This window comes from Catharus ustulatus, chromosome 1 (assembly GCF_009819885.2).
Source record: "Catharus ustulatus isolate bCatUst1 chromosome 1, bCatUst1.pri.v2, whole genome shotgun sequence".
NCBI classification, from domain to species: Eukaryota; Metazoa; Chordata; class Aves; order Passeriformes; family Turdidae; genus Catharus; species Catharus ustulatus.
In genome coordinates, this window is record NC_046221.1 from 78,459,477 (window position 1) to 78,474,031 (window position 14,555).

At 37.1% G+C, this 14,555-nt stretch overlaps 1 pseudogene; it reads right to left on the minus strand.

The window, feature by feature from the left end:
* Positions 1–6,202: 6,202 nt before the first annotated feature.
* LOC116995085 overlaps positions 6,203–14,555 on the minus strand; it is a 74,367-nt pseudogene continuing 66,014 nt past the window's right edge.

Sequence of the window (14,555 nt, forward strand, 5' to 3'; positions counted from 1 at the left end):
AATGCATGTGATTAATTCAGGTATGTGTGTTTTTTCCTCTGGGAACTTGATTCCTTACTTAAAATACTTTAAGGTGCTCACCAGGAACAGCTAAGCATGTGTTGCTTCATAACCTCTATACTGAAATATAAAGTTTATAGGCCTTAAAGAATGCAGTGTTTCACCACGTCTCTGGTAAGTACCTGAAGAGCAGGCAGAACATTTTGCCTAACTTGCCTTTCTCTCTCTCTAAAAATCTAGGGGTTTATTTCTGTCATAGTTGCAAATATGGAGCTTGCTTTAAGATAATGCTGTTTTTAAAACTTCTCACTAAAAATTCTTTGCAAGCATAGTGGTAGATTTGCTGGTAACCAGCAAATGAGCATTGCAGGAAGAAACAAAAACAGTTCAGTATCTTGTATGTTTTCCTCCTGCTTCCCCACTCCCTGTGCAGTACCTAAATCTACATTAATATTTAGTGCCCTGTGGTGCTGAATATTGTAGGTTGATGGAACATAATGTTGAAAAATTGTCAGAGAATGTAGAACTAAACGATTCTATGACCTTTCAGTGACATGACACCACAAGATGGTGAGAAATTTGCATGCAAGCTGAAAGGCTTTGTAAAAATTACTCAAATGTATTTATGTAACATAGTTTCATATTTGAATCTACCATTTCCTTTAAAGAATTCTTCGTTGTCTTTCATTTTAAAATAAAACCCAAAACACAGAAGCATAGAACAATAAAAACCCAATACAACCTTTGTTAGGAGGTCTGAATAACAAATTTTAAAAAATCCATCTGAATACGATTTCATACTCAAAATTCTGAATTTTTTTAATCCTTATTTAATTATAGTTTGCATTATATTAGAGTAAGAATTTATTTTCATATCTTAAAATACTAAGGATTTTTGTTTGTTTTTATTTAAAAAACCAGTGCACTACTAGTCATTTAAATGAACAAAATAATAAATTCCAAATGGAGAGAACTTTATGAAGCATGAGACCATTTAGGAAAATATTTATATATGCCACACAGATTCTTCCTGAAAAGGTTGTTTGAGTGTAAATGTGACTTTTTCAACTGTATGAATACTGAAAATTAAATCAATCATAAGTTATTTATCACTTAGTAATGAAATTTAATATTTGTCTTCCTTCTCATTCTTATTTTAAAAAACCTTGCTGTAATTGAATGCTTTGAGTCAGACCATCCTACTTTTTCCATAAGATTGTTGTTTTCCTTGATTACATCTGACATGGATAGGGATCTGGTCTTCTATGATAAAAATATGTTTTAATAAAATTAATAACCCAGTTTCAGCAATTTATATATCACAGTATTTTTATTTAGTTCCACAACACTTGGCCCATTTGCTACATCTTTTGCAATAGGTTTATACTTTGCAACCATTTTAGGTAACCAGTCAAAAAAATTGTGGTCTCCAGCTTCACAGTCCCAATCTAAATGTTCTTCCTGCTTGGACTTTTGCTTTGGAGCATTGCTTAAATCAGAACAAAAGTGAATACATTCTGTGTACTACACGTTTTCTAATGCAGTGTTCTCTTTCTATGTTGTTTGAAGTTTCCCAACTTGTATTAATTTCACTTATGCATTATGCATCCACATTACCTGCACAAATGTCTTAGAGTTATACTTCAATAATATAATATTCAATAATTTTATATTGTTTTTGTACAGAAATAAATTTAAAATTTTGCACAGAAATAATTTCCTTGTCCCCATCGTTCCCCACCAAAAAAACCCCAAAAAACAAAAAAAACAAAAAAAACAAAAAAAGGGGGAATACAAAACATACAACCAAATGATCAGGAATTTAAAGGTTGTGTCCATATACTGTATTAATAGGAAAAATTATGTCTGTATAAACAAAATTAATCTTTACTGTTGATCAGAAACTGTTCTCTGCTAACTCAGGAAATTTGTATACATGTATGCATGTATGCATATTCTTGATTAAACATATTATTAAATATGATATCTTCTTCAGGGCATGCATTTTGCAAAGGTTTGTCTCACAAATCCTTCTGAAGGGAACAACAATTTTAATGTTTCAGCAAACTGCCTTTTCATCAAAGGTAGTGGTTATGTGGAAAAAAACCCAGAACACAACTCAGATGGGGTGAGGACAGCAACAGCGTGTTTGTTACTGCAGCTATAGGAGAAAACACAGAGCAGCAGCAGCAATGTGTCACACTGTTGATATGAATTCTCCCCATGTGGGTCAGAGTTCATACACACCTTTAGGTTGTACAATCTATTCTGCACCAATACTGTGTCAGACAAGCAGTACATGATAAATATCAGCAGGACTGAAATCCTCGTGATAAGGAGTACAGAGAACCGCCTGACAGGCATAATCAACTTCTTTCTTAAGAAAGTTGTGCTGCTCTTGCTAGCAAGATCATTAGCTGCAAATGTTTCTTAACTAGTGAAATCTGCAAAGACCCATGAGACCTTTCTTCCTTTGCTTCCACAAAGGAAAATGTGTATCAGAGAATCACAGAATGGTTTGGGCAGGAAGGGGCCTTAAATGCAGAAGCGCTATGTTACTAATCTTTCCAGCAGTAAACAAGATCATCACTGCATAGTTTTGGCTGGTGCCAGGAATTTAAAATAAATGCATCCTGTGGTCAAGCTTATTTTCTTAAGGTAAGAATGTGCCTTCCATGAAGGTATTGCTCATCAACAAAGGAAATACATTTCTATTTTGTCAAGTAGAAATCATACGAAACAATTACAAAGGTTTTAGAAAGTTAAAACCCAAAAATATAGGAGAATCTTATGCATTTCCCTCAGACAATATACCAGATTTCACATTAATGTTTGAGTGTTTGAATGACCAGAATTTCTGCTCAGAATGGAAATACAGTAAATTCACGAATACAAGCCGCACTGAGTGTAAGCCGCATCTCTGGTTGTTGGCAAATATTTTGTTCTTTGTCCATAAATAAGCCGCACCTGAATATAAGCCGCTCTGTCGTTCACAGCAAGGACCCGTGTGCAACAAAGTTGCCAAATACTAACAGAACCGCGGCATGGTGGGGTTTACTGGCTCAACTAAGGCTGTGCAGGCTCGGCCCACTAGGGGTTGCTGACGGGGCCAGGTGGCCCAGCTCGGTGGTGCCGCTCGGGGCTGGCCGCCGCCTCTGGGTTCGCTCGCCCTGGCCCCACTCCCGCCGCGGCGCCGGCTGGGCACGGAGACCGCACCCCGCTCACGCCGTGGCGCTGGTCGGGCACGGAGTACCCCCTGTTCCCGCCACGGCAGCGGAGGGCAGGGGCAGAGCCCCCCCCCCCTCCTCCCCGAGCCGCGGCAATGGCGGCGCAGGGTCCCCCCGTCTCTCTCCCGGCTGCGGCAGAGGAGGGGAGAGCTCTCCTGCCTCTCTCCCCGCCCCCCGTGCTGCCTGCAGGGAGCCAGGGCAACAGAGTAACACTTTGTAACAATTGCGAAATGCCGGCTTTTACTAGCAAGTGCTTGGCTCGGTGCCCTGGTTGGCACATCTGGGGTTGTAAATGTCAGAAAATTATTCACATATTAGCCGCCCCCGAGTATTAGCCGCACTTCCGGGTTTCCACCAAAATTTTGGTCAAATTGCTGCGGCTTGTATTCGTGAAATTACTGTAAGTTATTGACTGTTAGGTTATTCTGGGATGGATATTCTCTTATTGTTAATGGTAATGCTCTTACTGGGAAGAAAATTTACTTTGAAGTTTTCATGCGACAGTAAACCCAGTTTATTTTCATTTCAGTTGAAGTGCCAGTCTTAAACTACTGACTGAGTCTAAGAATCAGTAATAGCAGTCTGAGGTCCCTTCTGCTACAATTGCAAGGCATACTTATTGAACCTGCCTTTTGCACCACAAGAACATCCCTCACCTCTACCGCACATGCATTTTCCTTCTGATCTGATCTGATCTTTCTACAGCATTGTAGAAAGGTGGTTAGATGCTCTAAAATCTGTATGTAGACTGCTTTGGTACAGTGGTCAATGATCCCTAAGTCAGCCTTGGGTTCCTTACCCAGTTTTACACATGACATTTCCTGTATCTTTGTCCTTTTCAGAAGCTGCTCAATAGTATGTTTTGTTATACCATGCCTACATGGCAATTCTCTCTGTGCATCCTTTGGCATCATTAATATTAAAATCCCAAGGAATGGTTAGAAAGTGTAAAAATTTTGGAATTATAGTTCAAGCAGTATAGTTCAGAAAATCAACTAAGTCAACTAAAAAATCAATTAAAAATAAACTTTCAAATATTAAAGACAAAGCTTCTTCCAAACCAATAATGTTTGCTCAGAGAAGTTGATTTTCATGTATAGACTATCAGAAATCCCATGGGTGAGGAAGATTGTTGCAGCACACAGGAGCATATACAAACTGCTATGACAGCCTCACAACAGGTGTCCTACTGTCCTTCTCTTCTTTTAAGCATATATGTACCTTCCTTTATAAGACACGAGGTATCTTTGTAATTCAGTACACAGTACTCTCAAAGAAACCAGGTCTGCAAATAAGATAATGGCTTCAGTATAAAAGTACAAGACAATTTCACTCCTGCATGGAAGTATTTAATATTCAATAATTAGGTGTGTGTGTGGGTTATATATTTTTCTTGTTTTTAAATCTTATCAAGGCATTTACTGAATATAAATATGCAAGGGAAATTCCTACACAAGAGGAACATGCAAAAGAGGTAAAATGAAAAAAGACCATCAAGTGATGTGTCAAGGGATATAGTAAAACACAAGGAAGAGATAAAAATATACATTTGTGTCAAAGCACTGGGAAGTAAGAAGTTGTTGTTACTGAGCTACTGAGTAGTTTGAGAATACTCAAACTTGGAAGCAAAGTGATTCCATAGGTCTTTAATCCTCATTTGAAATTAGATTTATTTACAAAACTAACTAGTTTGATGATTCCAATTAGTCTCTCTGAGACAGTCATTCTGTACTATTATATATTTTTATTAGAGATTATGGCAACATTTCCTAGTCTAATTCAGCTTTGAATACCAACAAATAGGTATAAATAATAATAATTAGAAAACCTTTGGATTTGTTTAAGAGCTATTTATGGTTAAGTGGGCTTTTTTTGTTTCTTTTGTTTTTAAATACAGCTTTGTGCTGATCATTTTTTAAAAATATAGGCATAAGAAATCCCCTTTAACAGTTTATCTGGCATTTTATACTTCCATAGAATGCTCCAGGGTGCCCTTTACTGTATGATATCAGCATGCATGCTAAACTGTGTAGGTGAGTTGTGTTAATATTATGCTTCAACATCACACCCTGAACTGTCTTATTGTTTAAATGATGAAAAGGTCAAACATTTACAGCATACCATCATGTTTCATAGAACAGTTTTACACTGCCATTCTCTATTATCTCATCCTTTCAGGAAAAGTGTTTGCAAGATAAAATAACAAGCATCATTCATTTAAAACAGCTTTCTCAAAGTGCTAACCTGCAGCATAATCTTGCAGTTCTCTTTGGGTAAGGTCACATCCTTTGCATACAGTGTTAACACATACACATACTGATACATAAATTATGTATCAGTAGAAAATCCAGCAAAACTTCTAATCAACAATTAACTAGATACTTTAGATTTTTTAAATAAAATGAAAGCATGGAATATGGCAGAGGCTGACATGTTTAGTACAAATATATTAACCTTAAGAAGGAACTGAGCTGCATTGTGTGGGAAACAGAGTTTTAGGTCAGTGTCAGTGTCTCATTACACATCTCAGCTGTTTTAGGACAGAGACTATAATCCTGAGAATCTTTATGAGTAATAACACACTACAGAAGAGCAGAGTATAAGATTCTGCAATCATATATGCAGCATGATTATTCCATCGGTAACCATGTATTTGTGGTATCCAGAACTGTTAATCTAGTGACATCATAGAAGCATTTAGGTTGAAAAAGACCCGTAAAATCATCAAAGTCCAACCATTGACTCAAAACTACCAAATCCACCACTAAACCATGTATCACTGAGTGCCACATCTACATATCCTTTGAACAGTTTGACATGGTATGTCAATCACTTCCCTAGGCAGTCTATCCCAATGCTTGGAAATCCATTTGGTGAAGAAATTTTTTTCCTACTATCCAGTCTAAATCTTCCCAGTGCAACGTGAGGCCATGTCCTTGCTTGTTACTTGGGAAAAGAGACTGACCCCCACCTTGCTACGACCTCCTTTCAGGTAGAGAGTGATAAACATACTTTGCCTTGTTGAAAAACAGACCTCGATGATCCATCCTGTCCAGATCCCTCTGCAAAGCCTCCCTACCCTCCAGCAGACCAAAACTCCCAGCCAGCTTGGTGTCATCTGCAAGCTTACCCAGGATGCACTCAATCCCTTCATTCAGGTCATCAGTAAAACTATTAAACAGGATTGGCCCAAATACTGAGACCTGGGGAGCACCACTTATGACCATCCACCAACTGGTCCATTTACCATTATTCTTTGGAATCTATCATTCTGCCATTTTTTTTCCCCAGTGCACAAGCCATGAGCAGCCAATTTCTTCAGAAAAATGCTGAGGTAAACAGTGTCAAAGGCTTTACTAAAGTCCAGGTAGACAACATCCAAAGCCTTTCATTCACTAAGATGGTCACCTTGTCGTAGAAGGAAGACAGGTCGGTCAAGCAGGACCTGCCTTTCCTAAATTCATGCTGGTTGTGCCTGTGCCCCTAGTTTACTGTGCATGTCATGTAGTGGCACTCAAGAGAAAATGCTCTATGACCTTCTCTGACATTCTGACTGAGCTCAGACTGACAGCATGTAGTTTCTTTATGGAAGTTGAAGGCTTCCAGTGGGGGAGGGGCGGGGTGTCTCTATTTCTCCCAGTTTTCTCTGATTAATGAAACTCCCCTGAACACTATGCTAGAGCACTCTTCTGCAGATTGTGCCAGCACTAGCGCCAGCATCCAAAAGGAGGATTTTTGATATTGCTTGCTCTACTTAACCTGCTTTTCATTAATTCAGCTTGTCTGTCATGGCAGTTCTGTATACCATGAAGACTGAAATTGCTGAAAACATCATACTTCCCGAATGGAACTTCATCTTTTATGTGGACTCAGCAACCTTTAACTGGTCATACAGGAATCTACCATGAAAAACTAAATGTAAATTTTAAAAGTAGCAACCTAAATGCTCTGGTTCTCTCAGCACCTCTGCTCTCATCCCAGAACAAAAGAATTTTCTTCACTTATGAAGAGGGGACACTGTTTCTGCAGGCACCTGGCATTATTCGTTTTGTGGTATTGAAGCTTTTCTAGAAACCATTGGACCCTTTTCATCAGCCTACTTCTCCTGAAGTTGTAAGATTAATGATGTCCTAGATCGCTCTAGAATTCTGGAAGGATTACTGAAGAAGGCTGTAGATACAAACTTCTTCCTAGATATTCCTGAAACTGACTTTTCTTCTGCAAGTGACAACTTCACAGCATTAGATTCTAAGCTTGACCTGTAAGATACTTCTGAAACCTGAATACAATTAACAGAAAGCAATCTTACATAAACCAAAAAAAACCCTCAAAAATTCAAAACTCCAAAAGCACAAAAAACAAAAGCACAAACTTCCTCTATCAGCATGGATTTTAAAATTTTTAAATGGTGTATATTTTATACAACATTGTGTTTAATGTATCATTTAAGTGCTGCCATTATTTTTTGTTTGTTTTTATGTCCCTTATTAGGTGTTTCAGTGAACAGTAATTACACTTCGTGTACATATATAAGAAGAAAAAAAAAAGATGGGAACACTTTTTATTTCATATACCTTTCTGATCCTTCTTTTGACTCCAAATTGGGAGTGTTCAGGGATGCCTGGAATGAGCAGACCACAAATGGTGCTGCAGGCTTTCTAAGATAATAAATTATCACTACATTTTTGAAACTAATTGATCAGTAAAATATGATTTCTTTTTCAGATCTAAAGGGAAATACTTCTTTTGCCTGATACAGAGATAAAAATACATTTTACTATTTCTCCTAGTTTTCATGCCTCTCTGAAGGTTAGGCAGGCTACTACTACCCTGAGACCTGCAGAAACCAGAACTTCCCTTCTTTTAGGCCAGTGTGCTCACTTCTCAATACAAGGCTTAAAACAGAAACAAACTGAATGAAAGTGCTTCAAGCAGTGCTCACAAAATAAAGCAGATATTTATGAATTAATCTTATAAACATTTTTGTATAAAGTAAAAATATGTGTGTAGACAGTCATATATCACTATAGTGTTGTGGTTTTTTTTCTAATATTAATATAGACAACACAAGAAAAGTGAATCCAGACTACTCCCTTCTTCTAACACCACACAGATATTTCTTTCCCTCCATGGGTAAACCTGAGGGCTTCATAGTTTAAACATCTAGCTGTCACTTTGATTTACTCTATTTTAAAGAAGAAAATGTATAAGTAATTGCAAATAGGCATTTAATCTGTCAAGTACTTTTTGAAAACTCCCCTTACTTTATCCATTACTTAAATCCTTATTTTGCAAATATGCCTTGTGCAGAGATATCAGTGATCCATGCTACACTCCATAATGGACTTCCAATAAAGAGAAAAAGATCTTCCAATAAAGAGAAAAAGTGCTGGAATTTATGCACTTCTAATTAAAATTTTTAAAATTTTATAACATTCAAGAATGAGGCCACATTTTAATCAAACAAATGCATGCTGAAATTTGTACCAGCTAGAAGAATTCTTAAATATATCAATCACACTTCCTTTGATGCTGTCTTCAAATATATTGTTGTCTTCAAAAGAGCCATATGACCAATCCTGAATTGCATAAAGCCATGGAAGATACAGATTTGAGACTTATATTGATATCATCTATACTTCCTGTGATGGGTTGACCATACTTGAAAACCAGATGTGCCCCAAGCTGCTCTACTACATCATCTTCTCAGCTGGACATGGGAGAGAAATTGAGATGGAAAAGAAACAAACCTTGGTTTAGAATAAGGAAATTTACTAAAAAAAATGAAAGATGGCATATGCACAAGCAAAGAAAGAGAGATGAAAGGTTTTACTCTCCACTTCTCATCAACAAGCTAAGTCTGGCCATCCCCCGGGAAGCAGGGCTCCTGCAAGCACAGCAATTGCTCTGGAGGCAAGTGTTGTAAATAGCGAATGCCCTCACTTCCTTCTACTTTCCTTAGCTTTATATCTGAGATGATGTCATATGGTATGGAACACCCCTTCAGTTATTTTGGGTCATCTGACCTGGTTGTGCCCCCTCCAAGCATCTTGCTCACCCCCAGCCACTTGATGTGGGCAATGCTGAGACCATGCTCTTGCTGTGCCAGGGCTGCTCAGCAGTACCCAGAACTCTGCTGTGTTATCAACACCTTTCCAGCCACCAATGCAGCACTGTGAGGGAAGCTATGGGGAAATGAACTCTGGCTCAGCCAGACCCAAATACACTTCCTTAATTCAATACACAAATCAGTATAACAATCAGGTAATTTTTGAAGTAGCTCTGTCAGCTGGTATTTTGGAGTTAAAATTTAAGATACTTTTTAAGTGGTAAAATGCCAATAATCTCAACAATTCTGTTTCTCATTGGTATCCTCTTCTACTGTAAATAAGTACCTAATGTATTCTCAAAATTCTCCTCTCACTCTTTGGTATCAATGTCAATGCTTCTTGAAATAAAAAATTAGATGGTACTTAGGGTTCATTTCCCATCACAGGAGAAATTTCCAAGCCTTTAACAGAAGCTGAAAGTCAAGTTGTGGAGGACAGGTATGACTGTACTTTGTCTCAAACATTCTGACTGTTGTGATAGGAAAGTTGTGATTGGAAGAGAGGGTCCCACAAATGTGGGGCAGTGCTGTTCTGAGCCAATTTCCTTTTCTGCCTTGGGACTTGTGGTCATGTGTGTTCCTCCCCACCCTGACTCACTTCCTGAAAGGCTCAAAATGGCTGGCTGTGCATGCATGAAATAAATGGCATGAAAACTCTAGTTTATGTAAGAGGCATGTACCAGGGTAACTTCCTCTATTTTCCCTCTTTTCCCTCTCTCTCTCCTTGTCTTGCTACCACAGCTCCAGACCATTCATGCAGTAGGACCATCGTGGGATCTAAGGATTCATGATCTTCTTTGCCCTCTTTCTTTCTTTTCCACCATTATTTCTCTCTCTCCCTTTGTCTTGGTGAAGTGTGAGTACAATATTCCTATATTTGGTACTGAAATTTGTTGAAGATGGGAACATTTGGAAGTGTGTTGTGGCTCATTAGCCAGCACCTTTGAGAAATGGTATTGTGAGCAGGCACCTTTGAGAAGTTTATTGTGGGACTTGAGAGCTTATTGCATTGTAGTATAAAAATTAAGGGCTTGTAAGCCACCACTTTTGAGAATTAAGTTGTAAAATTCAAGAGCCAGTTAGAAAGCACACTTGAGTTTAAAACAATGGGCTGGTCGCTGGAATAAAAGTGTACAAAAAAAGCATAAGTGTTTCCTGACACATGGACTGATGTCTTTGTTCAGCCTGATGAGAACTGATAAATGCCACGCCCAGTAATAAGCAGTTTGTGGCACAAGCAGCGTCCACCACAAGAGTGTTGATATAAAAGAGCTGAAGTCACAGCAATCATTATAAAGGTAACAACTATAAAAGAAGGTACAATGGTCATCTTTTGAATGCTTTTAGTTGTGCAATGTGCTAACTAAAGAGAAGATATGCAAAAAAAAAAAAAAGAAAAACCCAAAAAACAAACAAAAAACCACAAAAAACCCAAAAACAAAACAAAAAAAAACCCCCAAAAAACCTCCACAACATTTTTTCCCATAATCTGGAGGGATGCATTAGTAAAGAAGAGTCAGCAAATCCAAAGATGAACAATGGTAATTTCACAGGAACTTGAAAGGAGAAAAACCTATGCTTTTAAGTATTTGAGGGATGCTCAGTAATCAGGAGCTTGCACAATCTCTCTGATATCAGTAATCATTATGCCACAAAGAAAAACTAGAAGTAAATTTGTAAAATTACCTTCGTACTCATAATTATATAACTAAAAAAAGTAATCCTTGGTAAAAGGTAGTCAGGTAAAGGTACTGCATCTGGGGAAAGAATGAATAATATGGATAACAGTAAGTTGTTACGGTGATAGTGTTCTGCTAATTGCAATTAAGTCACAAGTGGCAATTTAAAAGTTTGAATAATTGGGCACAGAATTTCAAGGCAAATTAGCAAAGCATATAAGACATCCTTCTACAGATAAATAACAATGACCTTGTTCCTGTCAAGAATTCTAACTCCACATTTCTATAAACAAAAAAATATTGGAAAACTGGCAATAGAAATTATTAACATTTTTAGAACCTAATAACCTCTTCAAAAATACTAACACCTTCCCAGACTTTGCGAAGTATTAAAATAATATTTGCATTTTAACTGGCCACCGATTCTGCAGTGGAAATGGATCTCTAAGTTAAAGACACTATTTGAAAATGCAATGAGAAATAAGATGGCATCAGAAAAGCAAGAGGGAAAGAAAGAGAGAACCTCACATCTAATCTTTCAGAAGATTGACTAATATCACTTGTCATAGAGATGTTGAAAAATCTTAAGTCATATTTTCTTTCATACTCAAAGCACTAAATATGTTCATGTTTAAAGAAACATGCTCAAGGTGTTTAAGTAAATAAAGAAAACATTTCTTGGCCTTGAGAAGTTCCTTTGTCCTATACCTACTATTATTAGAATCCCTAATAACACAGAAAAAGGGTAGTCACAACTGGGTCTAAATTTAAAATTTCCTTGACTGAAAGAATGTTTCTTGTCATAGTCATCCTGAAAGTGTAAAATTCGAAGTATTACTACTAGACGCTAATCATACAATAAAGCTGAGTTGTGCATGAGAAAATATATATACTCAGTACTTCAAAGGAGAGATGTAGAATTGTATTTAGAGATCTTTAAGAGTGGTAAAAATCATTACAGATATACTGTAAGTAAATTGGGACACCTTAACCATAGGGCACAGAATTAAAACAAACACAAAGTAAATTTAGCAGAAGACCTAAATTGTGGGTTGCCCATTTGTAAAACATCTGAAGAAAATATTCCCATTCTATAGCTCGGATTCCTATGTCATATTGATATGTACCATTGACAATGAAGAAGCAATCACTTGTGACCTACTTTGGTGAAATGCAACATTAGAACGATGTATTTAATATATTTATAAAACTCACAGTAAAGACAGAATGAACCACCAGGTTTGAAATTACATAGAATTAGAGAGAGTAGTCAATGCTCTTAAGGCCATGTAGAAGAATGTAGACAGGCTAGAGAAATGTACCAACAGGAATCTCATGAACTTCACAATCAAATGCCAGATGCTGCCCCTGGGCAGGTAGCAGTGGTGCAAAGGGACAGGGCAATGTGTGCCTGCCTGGAGCACATCTGAGGAAAAGGACCTGGGGGCCTCGGCAGACACAAGCTGAGTGTGAGCAAGCAGTGAGGCCTGACAAGATGGCCAGTAGCCCTCTGGAAACCATCCATCAGTGTGCAGCTAGGACATCACAAAAACAGATTACCCCCCTCACTTCAGCACTTTTGAGAGCACATCTGGATACTATGCCCAGCTGACAAGGACTGACAACCTGGACTGGGTTCAGCAGTGGGCCTCCAAGCATTTTATAACTGAAACACTAGTCATATGAGGAGTGGTCGAGCCTCTGGGACATGATCAGCTTGGCTTACCAGAAATTATGAGCAGCTTTTAGTATCTAGGAGGACTTACTGTGAAGATGTGGTCAGACTTTTCATGAGGGGCAATAAGTTGTAGGGTCATATAAACAGTAAGGAGATATGCAAAACGAGTAACAAATTTTCTTACAGGCTTCACATAGTTTTAAGACAGAAAAATTAAAAAGAAAATAATTCTGTAATATTATCTTGCATTTTTGCATGCACATATAGATTTTTTTTCCTTAAGAAAGTTGATATTCTCCCCAAATTATTAACAGTTTTTCACAGAAAAAACAGTGGCACTAGAGAGCAGAAGGAAGACATAATGCATAAAAACATTCTTCAGTGATTCAAGAAGCAGAAGTAGGCAGTTATGCTCTTCACTTTTTATCATGGTATCAGTAGTACTCTTCAGTTTTCCTTACTTCCAAATTTCTGTGTTAACTTTATGCTTGCTCTTCTAGATGCTGATATTGCTTTCCTCCTCAATTTATCTGTCTCGTTCTTTATCCTCAGAAAGTCTTTTATTCCACCATATCAAATCAACTGATGGTTACTGATGCGGCAACCAGTTTTCTCCCTCTATTTCACAGATAAAATCGAGACAGTCAGAAAGCAATTGCTGTGATGCAAGGACAGAAAAGACATTTTGCTGTCTTGATTTGATACCAAAGCCCTCTGCACTTTTTTTCTGAAGCTCAAATAGTTCAATTTAGAAACAGACTTTTTTTGTTTCATAAGTATATTTTTCAAAGGCAAGCAGTTTGCCATTGCATTGTTTCATGAAGATTAGAACTTCAAACCAATGCTTTTTAGTGTTATTTTCTCTTGTAGTTCTTTACAAATATTAATTCAAATGATGCATTAACATGTTAATATAAAAAGTGTTTTGAAAGTAGCTGAGAAGTTTTCATATTTACTAGCAGGATGATGGTCTTGCTTTATAGCCATATAGACATATATTCTATGGCTATAATAAGAACAGAAGAGCACAGAAAGGTAAATTGTGATTATAAAAAATACTTGTGAAAAGTAGATTTCATCATTTTGGTTAAAAAAGTCACAAAAATAATGAGTATTCAATCCACTTTTTAAAGTAGGAACAGTAGTCAACAAAAGCTATCTATTTTAGCATGACAGGTTTCAGAATTGACAGTGAGACATTAACATGTATAGTTTCAAATTCTCAGTCAAAAATAGTTAGGTACCTTAATTTTTTTATTAGTTCAAGTCTACTTTTGATTTAAATACATTAACTCCAAAACGATGCTTTTTTTAACTAAAAGAAAAATACAGTGAATGTCTGAGTTCCTTAAGAGCTCCCTGCAGATTCAGGTTTCTGAACACCAAAATTTAGTTTATAGCAATCATTAGAAATGTTGAGCACTATATGTTCTCTACTACCATGTCAAGAAAATGTTTTGTCACAGTCATGCCATCACTCAACATGAAGCATTGATGTTTATTTAAAATGGCAGTACTCAGGAATTTGTATGAGCTCTCAGCATTGATAATGACAGATAAAACCCAGAAGTATTTCATGCACACACTGAATAATGTGACAAAGACATGCTAATGAAGAGGCAGGTTAATATAAAATATATTCAACTTTTTAAATCTAGCTGAATTTGATGCGGAACTAATAAACAAAACAGACCTGATATTTTTTTTTCTCTTCATCCATTAAGCTATGACACTGAACAACAAAGTATTTGACTAAAGAAGGCCTAAGAAGGTTTCATTTGAACTTACAGTAATTTCATGATTATAAGCTGCACCATTTTGACTAAAATTTTGGTCTGAACCCAAAGTGCGGCTTATAATCA